This window comes from Balaenoptera physalus (genome assembly GCF_965194825.1).
Source record: "Balaenoptera physalus genome assembly, chromosome: 4".
Taxonomy (NCBI): domain Eukaryota; kingdom Metazoa; phylum Chordata; class Mammalia; order Artiodactyla; family Balaenopteridae; genus Balaenoptera; species Balaenoptera physalus.
In genome coordinates, this window is record NC_138891.1 from 130,506,874 (window position 1) to 130,518,061 (window position 11,188).

The 11,188-nt window shown below is 41.9% G+C and overlaps 1 long non-coding RNA gene across 1 annotated transcript in view; it reads left to right on the top strand.

Moving 5' to 3' along the window:
• The window catches only part of LOC309660136, a 67,188-nt gene that overhangs the window by 37,309 nt on the left and 18,691 nt on the right, over positions 1-11,188 (top strand). Inside the window, exon 2 of the long non-coding RNA XR_014263186.1 lies at positions 6,489-11,102. This is a non-coding gene — a long non-coding RNA (uncharacterized lncRNA). The remainder of the gene's footprint in view (positions 1-6,488; positions 11,103-11,188) is intronic.

The window sequence follows — 11,188 nt, forward strand, 5'->3', positions numbered from 1 at the left end:
GCAGGGTACCTCAAGTTGATTGTGGATATTTAATCCGCTGCTCCTGAGGCTGCACAGAGAAATTTCCCTTTCTCTTCTTTGTTCGCACAGCTCCTGGGGTTCAGCTTTGGATTTGGCCCTGCCTCTGCATGTAGGTCGCCCTCTGGTGTCTGTTCTTTGTCCAGACAGGAGGGGGTTAAAGGAGCGGCTGATTAGGGAGCTCTGGCTCACTCAGGCCCAGCGGGTGGGAGGGGTGTGGAATGCGGGGCGAGCCTGCCATTCCAGAGGCCGGCGTGATGTTGCAACAGCCGGAGACGCGCCATGTGTTCTCCCAGGGAAGTTGTCCCTGGATCACGGGACCCTGGCAGTGGCGGGCTGCACAGGCTCCCGGGAGGGGAGGTGTGGAGAGTGACCTGTGCTCGCACACAGGCTTCTTGGTGGCTGCAGCAGCAGCCTTAGCATCTCATGTCCGTCTCTGGGGTCCATGCTGATAGCCGCCGCTCGCGCCTGTCTCTGGAGCTCCTTTAGGCGGTGCTCTGGTTCCCCTCTTCTCGCGCACCCCGAAACAATGGTCTCTTGCCTCTTAGGCGGTTCTAGACTTTTTCCTGGACTCCTTCCCGGCTAGCTGTGGTGCACTAGCCCCCCTTCAGGCTGTGTTCATGCCGCCAACCCCAGTCCTCTCCCTGCGATCCGACCGAAGCCCGAGCCTCAGCTTCCAGCCCCTGCCCGCCCCGGCGGGTGAGCAGACAAGCCTCTCGGGCTGGTGAATGCTGGTCGTCACCGATCCTCTGTGCGGTAATCTCTCCGCTTTGCCCTCCGCACCCCTGTTGCTGCGCTCTCCTTCCGTGACTCCGAAGCTTCCCCCCGCCCACCCCCCACTCCCCTACCCCCCGTCTCCACCAGTGAAGGGGCTTCCTAGTGTGTGGAAACTTTTCCTCCTTCATAGCTCGCTCCCAGAGGTGCAGGTCCTGTCCCTATTCCTTTGTCTCTGTTTTTTATTTTTTCTTTTGCCCCACCCAGGTACATGGGGAGTTTCTTGCCTTTTGGGAAGTCTGAGGTCTTCTGCCAGTGTTCAGTAGGTGTTCTGTAGGAGTTGTTCCACATTCAGATGTATTTTTGATATATTTGTGGGGAGGAAGGTGATCTCTACGTCTTACTCCTCCGCCATCTTGAAGGTCCTCCAAAGACTCCCTTTATCAGGTTTAGGAAGTTTGATTCTATTCCTAGTTTGCAGAGAGGTTTTTGTTCTTGTCTTTTTAATCAAGAATGGATGTTGAGTTTTGTCAAATCCTTTTCTGATCAGTTGATAAGATCATGTGGTTTTTCTTCTGTAGGCTCTCTATATGATGGATTGCATTGACTGACCCACATTTGCATTTCCAGGATAAAACCCACTTAGTCATATTATATAACTCTTTTTATATATATTGCTGGATTTTATTTGATTTTTTAAAATTTATTTGGTTTGCTTGCATATTTTCATTTAATTCTTATGGTAACCCTGTGAATTATGAGGTATCTATAATTTACAGAGAAACATAATGAGGCTTGTTAGGGTTAGCAGTTTGCCCCAAATCACACAACAGGTGCAGAGCCAGGAGTTTGATATTTGATTTTCTGAATCCAAAGTTGTTTCTTTCCACTTTGTCACCAAGCCTGGGATTTAGAAAGAGAGAGTAAGAGAGCCTCAAGTGATCTTAAATGTGATCATGCCTCCAGTATAGATAAATTGCCTCTCAGAGTATAAAGGTCTTCAGGATGTATTGTCAGAGACATTAGGAAATTGGAGAAGGAAGAGAAACCTGGTAATGTGCAAATGTTTAAAAAATAGATTTGAGACGTCTAGAACCATTTATTAGATAGATGACTGATGAACTCTTGGAACAGAAGATGGTAATCAATAAAAGACTAACATATGTTTGCTAAGAATAGGTCAAAGTAAACTCCCATTTTCTTTTATTCCAGATTTTATGATCATCATAAAAATAGCAGACAAAGTATATACTTATTAGCTCTGGGAACTCCAGTTGTCATCATTGGATCAAAATCCACATAGAAGAAGATAAAGTAAGAAACAACTTCAAATTAAAACTACCTTTGATAACCAAAAAGGACAAGTCTCCATACTGTCCAAAAAATGATCAGCTCTTTCCAGAGTCCATGAAGACTGTCTTCCATGACCCAGGCAGGTGTCCTCCATGTCTATAATCATTGCATCTACATCCTATAACATTTATACCATGTGTCCCTTTTTCACACCCCAAATTATTTCACAATATTCCTGGGAGAGTGAAGAAGCATGTTTCCCAGAAAGATGGACATTTTCTAATGGGATAAAGATTTCTGCATTCTCAGGACCATTTACACGTGATTTCGTGGTGTGCCCCACTATTGGAGCCCTGTGGTTTCTTTATGGACTGTTTCTGCTGTTGTTTGTGTGGTTGGTTCCTCCTTTGGCTTTCTTATCAGTTAGCTATCTGTACGGTTCTTCTTTTTCTTCTTCCCATAGAAGTAAATATAAATAGCACAAAGAAACCCTTGGCAATCTTTATTATTGTACTGCATTGGATAAAGGCTATCTGAATAATCTTAAGAACAAGATGGAGGCATGCAGGATCGCTGATGCTACAAACAGACGCCGTTTCAGGTAGTTGGACAATCACGTGGGAGGCTATAAATCAAGGGAGTTTAACCTGGCAGTAAATTTCTCCAGACATGCCACTGTTCTTTGTTCTTGGACTGTTCCTGTGAAAATTTTTATCAGTGACTTGGACATCAACATAAAAGCCTTATGTATAAAATTTACAAATGTGCAGTTTACAAAGCTGGGATGAGAGGCTTGCAATGATCTCAACAGGCTGGACAACTGGCTATAAAATGACATGAAATATGTTAGTTCCTATTGTCAGCTTCAAAAGGTCACTTTTACAATGATAAGATACACAAACCTTTTTTGACAGCAGTTTTTGAGAAAACAAAAATAAAACATGGACAAATCAGTCAACTGTGAATTTTCTGTGAGACCAAAATACCACATGGCTGCCAAAAACTTAACCCAGTCTTATACTGCAGATATTCCCCAGAAGATCTGAGTTCTAAATGCTGTGTTTTATACCCCTTTATATTCCCAGTGTCTTGCATTTAATAGATCCTCAGTTATTGTTTGTTGAATAACAACTATAATGGTCAAGACATAGCTGTAGTATTGTGTGAAAATTTGACCATCACATTTTAAGGGTCAGTGGCTAAGCTGGAATGCACACAAATAATGATGGCCCAGCAGGGAGGGTCTGAAAACTATGTTCTAGCAGATCAAATAGAAGAATTAAGAATGTGCAGAAGAGGAAATTAATGAGAAACAGGCTAATTATTTTGGTCCAGACTTGTTTTATCTTGTCTCTAGGGAAGAATTTGATCGATGTTATAGGGAAGCAGCTTTAAAGTCAATATTAAGGAGAACTTTCTATAATTAATGGAGGCAAAGATATGGACTATTGAATGACCATTTGTTAGGAATGTAGCAGAGGGAATTCCTGCTGATATATATGTTGGGCTGATTTAGCTTAAATGACCTTTCCAACTCAGAGTTTCTATGTTAAGTAGTAAGATTTAGTATAATTTTTTGAAAAATGACAATAAATGTGTGGAATATATGTAGTTTTCTATTAACAATAATACTTCACTAAAAGATCTTTTCTTTTCATAGATTTAGCCAAGCCACAGGGTTTCTATATTTTTCTTAGTAAACTACAGCTTTAATTTCTCAATTAGGGATCACTAGATATTTCCATTACTAATATCCATTCTCTTGTCAAAATGTAACTATCTTTCTGTTGGATATTTTAGCCCTTAAATATTTTTCTGAACTTAAAAAGTGATTTTACAGCATTCTTTCATATTCAGATCATTGTGATTACTTGCAAGGCCAATAGTATGTTTCTCTTTCTATGTATTTTACATTTTTTCATACTTAAGAGAACACTGACAACTGTTTTAAAATATGCTAGTTTTTTTTTATCATATAGCAACCCAAATAACTCAGTATTAGAAAGTTGAGTCCAATCTATTGCCTGCCTTCATAATAGTTTAATGTAGCACATTTCAATTTGCTAACGACACAAATCATTGGTTTGCTATTTAATGTATTTACCACCGTATTCTTAACATTATTTTACCCTTGATCCCTGGTTCTGCTCTCCCTCTCTGGCTTCTTCCCAGATGCCTCTTTTTCATTCTCACCTTAACTGTGGCCCTACTCAGATGAAGTCCTTGTCATTCTCCTGTCTCTTCATGATCTTCTTCGAGGTCTTATCTACTTCCACGGCTTCTGTGGAGGAACCCCATTATTATTTTTTTATTGAAGTATAGTTGATTTACAATTTCAAGTGTACAGCAGTGATTCAGTTATATATATATACGTATATATATTTTTCTGATTCTTTTCCATTATGTTATTAAAATGTATTGAATATTGGTCCCTGTGCTATACAGTAAATCCTTGTCATTTATCTATTTTATATATAGTGGTGTGTATCTGTTAATCCCATACTCCTAGTTTATCCCTGTCCCCTTTTTCTTCTTTGATAACCACAAATTTGTTTTCTGTGTCTGTGAGTCTGTTTCTGTTTTGTATGCAGATTCATTTGTATTACTTTTTAGATTCCACATATAAATGACATCATATAATATTTGTCTTTCTCTGTATGGCTTATTTCAATCAATATGATAACCTCTAGGTCCATCCATGCTGCTGCAAATGACATTATTTTGTTCTTTTTTATGGCTGAATAATATTCCATTGTATATATGTACCACATCTTCTTTATCCATTCATCTGTTGATAGACATTTAGGTTGCTTCCATGTCTTGGCTATTGTAAATAGTGTTGTTATGAACATTGGGGTGCATATACATTTTCAAATTAGAGTTTTTATCTTTTCTGGATATATACCAAAGAGTGGGATTGCTGGATCATATGGTAGCTCTATTTTTAGTTTATTAAGGAACCTCCATACTGTTCTCCATAGTGGTTACACCAATTTACCTTCCCACCAACAGTGTAGGAGGGTTCCCTTTTCTCCACTTGGGAGAGTGGAGAAATAATGGGAGCCCCATTATTTTCCTCCCAGCTCTTTGTTCGGGGTCCCTGTGGGAGTTAGCAGAGCTAACATTCAACTCATTAGCTTTTTCCTCAAAACAAAACTTTGGGATATTCTCTGTTTCTGCCAGTGATACAGCCTTTCTGTCAGCCATTAAAGCTCAGAATTTATCACAGTCTCTTTTCTCCCTGCTTGGGGAGGTAGTGTCCCACAATGGTTTAGAGCACAACTTCCTTTTTTTTTTTTTTTTTTAATTAATTAACTTTTGGCTGCATTGGGTCTTTTTTGTTGCGTGTGGGCTTTTTCTAGTTGTGGCGAGCGGGGCTACACTTCATTTCGGTGTGCAGGCTTCTCATTGTGGTGGCTTCTCTTGTTGCAGAACACAGGCCCTAGGCACGTGGGCTTCAGTAGTTGTGGCACGCAGGCTCAGTAGTTGTGGCTCATGGGCTCTAGGCGTGCAGGCTCAGTAGTTGTGGTGCACGGGCTTAGTTGCTCCGCGGCATGTGGGATCATCCTGGACCAGAACTTGAACCCGTGTCCCCTGCATTGGCAGGCGGATTCTTAACCACTGCACCACCAGGGAAGTCCCAAAAACACAACTTCTGACTCTGGCTACCTAGGTTCAAATACCAGCCCTTCTCTTTTCCAGTTGCACAACATGAACAGGTTGATTAGCCTTTTAAGGCTTCATTTTTCACATCTTTAAAATGGAGATGATAGTAACCTAGTTGGATAAAGTGTTAAGGATTTATAGCCTAAATTTCCAGGCTGACCTTGTCATAATTTCAGTTATTCAGACACGGTTCCAGTGAATTGTGCACATTAACAAAACATTAAATGTGAGAGACAGATTGTATTTAGTTTTTAAGTGACTTCTTAATGCTGAATTTTGGACTTACTAATGTATGCATTGGGGTATGTATGTAAACTGTGAAAGAGTTAATATACTGTATTAGTTTGCTAGGGCTGCCCTAACAAAGTGAAAAGACTAGCTAGCTTTTTTTGTTTGTCCACGCCTCACAGCTTGGGGGATCTTAATTCCCCGACCAGGAATTGAACCCAGGCCCTTGGCAGTGAAAACGCTGAGTCCTAACCACTGAACTGCCAGGGAATTCCCAAGACTAGCTAGACAACAAACAAGACTAGCTAGTTTAATTTCTATTAAACAATAGAAATTTATTTCCTCACAGTTCTGGAGGCTAAAAGTCTGAGATCAAGGTGTTGGCAGTGTGGGTATTTCCTAGGGCCTTTCTTCTTGGCTTGTAGAAGGCTGTCTTCTTCCTGCGTCTTCATGTGGTCTTTCCTCTGTGTGGGTTTGTGTCCTAATCTCCTCTTGTTATAAGGACATCAGTCATATTGGATTAGGACCTACACTAACGAACTCATTTTACCTTAATCATCTCTTTACAGACTTTTTCTTCAAAAACAGTCACATTCTGAGGCACTAGTGGAGAGGATGCCCACATACGGATTTTGAGGAGGACCCAATTCAGCTCACATTGTATACCCTACCTGAGGTCTTAACTAGTGGGAAGAAAACGAACCTAGGATTAGTTTGGAGGTTATTTCTTAAAGCCCAGGTAATTAAGATATTTTCGATCACCTTTTTATTATTTACTTATAATTTTATTAATTAGGATCAGATAATGTAGCCTATAAAAATCTGTACTTTAACGTTTGTTAAAGTTTTTGTGTGTGTATGAACAAGCACACATATATTTTGCTCTTTCCCATGAGGTAATCTAAAATAACCTGGGGAATCTAGGTGGTTTTTAAAGCAGTTACTTTTGTGGCATTTCATCATGACTTCTTGAATGGAGGGAAATGAAACTCCAACTGACCAATTTGGTTTCTCTCACACCAGCCTTGCTCACCCTTCTTGGGGAGGGTGATTTTGAAACTAGAAAAGGCTTCTGGATTGAGTGTGAGCCATGCTATCTCTGTGACCCCATCATGCCTTGTGATCAAGAGTTGGCTATAAAGTTACTACTCTGGACAAAGACTAAATTTCTGTTTTAATATCAATCCTAGCATCAGTATTGCTCTGAGATGTGATGCATTGTTGTGTGGAGCTTAAAATCAATCCACTGAATATTTTCCCTTTTGTAGGTGGGTTTTAGTTCCTTTAAGGAACAGGTTCAGGGTGGCGGGTGGCGACCTGAGGTAAGGGGACTAGGAGAATGGAGGGAATTACAAAGAATTTGCTTCTAAAATGAGTATGGGCTCAAGTGCCCTCTTGTGTCTGCTTTAGCTTTCTTTGCAGAGGAAAAGCCCGAGTTACATGGTATCACATTGCCTATCTATTTTCTCATTCTCTCTTAATTTTCAAACAGGTTTTGGTCCCTATTAGGTAACCTGGTGATATAATCACTTTCAGAAGGATTCAGATGCCTCAGTGATTCTTTGAAACCCTTTAATGTACACTGTTGTTTGAGTTTTGTCACAGCTCAGTACTCCCTAAAAGCTATTCTGAGGTTATGGTTATTGTGTGGTTTATGCAAAGAGAAACTCTGGTTACAGTCTGTCCCACATAGCAGAAACAGGCACCATGAGAGGCCATTTGATAAAGTGACTAAGCGAATCCAGCAAGTACCAGAGAAGTGTTTCCTCCTGTGAACTTCATCATTTGGTGCCGTCTGAAGGCAAGCAAGTGATACAGGGAAGAGCATCTTCCACTGAAGCCTGAAAATGACTGTAGAATGAAGTTAAGTTGCTCTTCTGAGAGCTGAAGTTGTCTGTTTAGGATGTCATGTATTATATTTTGCTGAATGGTTGTTTAGAATCTGATTTGGGAGGAAATGAAAGTATGGCAACTGGCAAGGGTGAGGGAAATCTATAGAAATGTGCATTTTTCTGTATATTTCTAAGATCTTTCTGTCACTCCAGTGTATTTTTGTTTTTTTTGTTTTTTAAAATTTATTTATTTATGGCTGTGTTGGGTCTTTGTTTCTGTGAGAGGGCTTTCTCTAGTTGCGGCAAGCGGGGGCCACTCTTCATCGCGGTGCGCGGGCCTCTCACTATCTTGGCCTCTCTTGTTGCGGAGCACAGGCTCCCGACACGCAGGCTCAGTAGTTGTGGCTCACGGGCCCAGTTGCTCCGCGGCATGTGGGATCTTCCCAGACCAGGGCTCGAACCCCTGTTCCCTGCACTGGCAGGCAGATTCTCAACCACTGCGCCACCAGAGAAGCCCCACTCCAGTGTTTTAAAACAGCTCTCTTTTCTCCCTGCAAAGATTTCAGATGAGTCCTTTGCTTCGTTTCTCACGTGAAAACCTAATTTAAGAGCACCCACCCCAGCCAAGTTCTTTGTTTTCATTATTTGTCAGTAAATGTTTTTGTTAAGCACTTCCCTCATCTTCCTTCCTCTTCTAGGCCCTTTCCTCTCCACCCACCTACCTTCCCTATCCCCTGCCCAAGCGGAGGGTGATGTATCTTACTTACGCTTTATGGAATTCTCATTAGGGAGGCTCCGTACCCCTGACAACGTGGATGACTTGCAGAATTCTCCAATATGAAGTTTCAATGGTTTGGAGGTCACACGGTTTGATTTTCACCTCCACAATACGTAGATAATATCCATACAACAATATCTTATCCCCTTATCCTTTTTGGAAATTTAGAGTAGAAAGGTGATTGTCCTGGGCTGATCACTTGTCAATTGCAACAAGAGTCATAAGCCCTTCCTGTGGTGGTCACACCTTCTCATTGCTGACCTGGATTGGACATTAAGGGTTCCTGCAAAGCCCTTATATTTATTGCAGACAGGCCAGTGTGGGGACTAAGGAAGAGTTCTCAGCAGAAGATGGGAATGTTGGCCCTCAGCCCTGCCTCTGCCATGCTCTCACTGGCTATGGTGTTAGGTGGGTCATTTCACCTCTCTGGGCTCAGCTTCTTCATCTGTAAAAGAAGGGGACTGGCCTGATGGAGGAAGCTGGATCTAACGTCCTTGCCGGCTGTGGCTGCTCTGTGATAGGACTTCCATGGAAAATACTTGTTTTGCTTCCGTCGAGCTTTGCCTTCCCTGAGTTCTTTCTGCTCATCCTTTCCAGACTTTTATGTCCCGGAGGGTGAGTCATCCCCTCCAGTGGGCGTAGCCGAAGAATGAATCCTCTTTGCTACTAATCTTCTGAAGAATCACTCCAAAGACGGTAGATAGCATCTCTGATTGCACCAGTCAGCTCATTGCTTGCTGCTCTCAGGAGGCCTGGGCCCCTCCACCAAGCTAAGCTTGCCAGGGATTGGGGAGCAGCTATGCCTGTGGTCAGCTTCCCAGCCCTGTCTGTCCTTCCTGGATTAGGCAGCGGCATTCTAGGAACAGATCCCCTCTGCCTAGCCCTGCTCTTCTGCCATCCAACTCATTTTCTGAATCACAGTTCTTCTCCCCTCCCTGCTGGTCCTGGCAGGATGGAGTTTGTCAGGCCCTGTCAGTCCCTGTGGGCCTGTCCAGATGGTTAGGACTTTGGTTGCTCTTGGCTTCTGCTCCAGATACTTTTAAATGCTTTTAATTGATTTGAAAAAAAAAACAACATGCTAACTTTGAGTTTTAAAGTATTTGGAATTGCACCCCAAGGCCACTGGCTTAGCAGTAGAGCTGTCAAACAGCCCATAAACAAACAAATTAAAAAGAAGAGGTGGGGCCATAAAGGCAGCTGCAGAACTGGGAGCCCAAACAAGTAGTTTCTCTTTAGTGGCCCTTTAATAGCCCTGACCATGTGTGTTTATTCTCTGGATTCCAGGAATGGAGGACAAATTAACTTGCTGTGGATTCCAAGAAATGGGTTGTAGTGGGGCAAATATAAACCTGTGCTATGCCCCATTCCTTCAAGATTGATCTAGTTCATGGCCACTCCCAGAAATGTGTAACAGTTAATTATGACTTGTCAGGATAACTATGACTTACCTTACAGCAACCCAGCTCTTCTAGCGTGGTACAACCATTGTTCTTTTATCCCTGGTACTTTCAGACTACAGATGATATAGGGCTTGAACCAATCCTATTTAATCTCCTTTGGCTCATCTTTAGAATAAAATCCAAGTCCCTTAAGGGATGGGATGCCCTTAGAGATGAGATGCTTATCTCAATGGAGTTGTACTACTACTCTGTGGTATCAGATATATTAGTCAGTTTAGCTGCAGTAACACACAGTCTCCAAATCCCAGGGGCTCACACTAACACATTTTCATTTCCAACTTGCATTACATGGTGATAGTGGTTCATCAGTGGCTACAGTTCCACTCCAGGTATCCCTTCTTTCCAGGAACCAGCAAAAGAGCAGTGCTTAGTTGGGACGTGCTATTTTAGTGGCAGAGAGAAAAACAGAATTGGCTGAAAAAATGTGATTCTTCAAAGTGCTTGCTTGGAACTGGCACACTGTCACCTCTGCTTACATTTCATTGGCTCAGCCAAGTCGTATGGTCAAACCTGGTAAGATGACAGAGAAGTATACTCCACCTATAGAGAGGCAGTTTGAGTTACCTGGAAATGGCTGAGATGTGTAATCACCCTACAAGGAAGAGAGCCAATATGGGGAAGAATAACGTAATTCATCACATCAGGCTGATATGCCAGACATGTAAGTTCATGAGAAAGGCAAGGCTCTCTACAGAAGCCTCTGATCCCCAGATTTATCCTTCCTATCCTTGAGGGCTATCATATGAAAGAGACAGAGAAGGTCTCTTTGGTTTTCTCATCAGGGAAGGCCTATACCAGCACTCCTTTTATAAGATGAAGTCTGACTCTGTTCTAACTTACTCCCTTGAGGTTCCCCGATTCCTGCCATAAACCATGTCTCCTATACTGTGAGCTGCTTCTATATGTTTGACTTCATCTTTTTATTTCATTTGGTGGCTTTGGTGTTTATAAAAGTCCACTTTGTTCTTCTTTTGGCTGACTCTGTAGCAGTGCTCTTGCAGCTGCAAAATCACTGTGGTTTGGAGCCAGGCCAGAAGATGCAGGAATTGACATACCCAGAGACCTGGGCATCAAGACGAGTTCAAGAAGTAGAAGATGGAAGAAAAATGAGATGTAAGAATAAATGCATCTATTTGTATGATTTTAATGAATTACTTGATTGGTTGACTAATTAATTAAGAACTATTTTTCTTCACTTT